The sequence below is a fragment of the Sinocyclocheilus anshuiensis genome, unplaced genomic scaffold, assembly GCF_001515605.1.
Source record: "Sinocyclocheilus anshuiensis isolate Anshui unplaced genomic scaffold, SAMN03320099.WGS_v1.1 scaffold481, whole genome shotgun sequence".
NCBI classification, from domain to species: Eukaryota; Metazoa; Chordata; class Actinopteri; order Cypriniformes; family Cyprinidae; genus Sinocyclocheilus; species Sinocyclocheilus anshuiensis.
Genome location: NW_015539907.1, coordinates 1,922,196 through 1,922,400, shown reverse-complemented (window position 1 = coordinate 1,922,400; position 205 = coordinate 1,922,196). Strand labels below are relative to the sequence as shown.

The window sequence follows — 205 nt, the reverse complement described above, 5'->3', positions numbered from 1 at the left end:
TACTACGAAGTATATGTATGCAATGAATATAACGTTAAACATTCAGTATTAACGCCTGTATAGTTGATGTGCGTGAGCTGATCAACAAAGCACGCTGAGTGGATTGAGCGTGGCGGCGGCACAAATGCACAAGCTTGTCGAGTGAATATATCTTTCTCACAGACATCACTGGAAAGTTTGTAGTTCGGTCGGATATGTCAAAAAC

General features: G+C 41.5%; 1 protein-coding gene across 2 annotated transcripts in view; it reads left to right on the top strand.

Moving 5' to 3' along the window:
- The window catches only part of LOC107686288 (alanine--tRNA ligase, cytoplasmic-like), a 13,567-nt gene that overhangs the window by 8,446 nt on the left and 4,916 nt on the right, over positions 1-205 (top strand). The gene's annotated exons all lie outside the window — the stretch shown is intronic.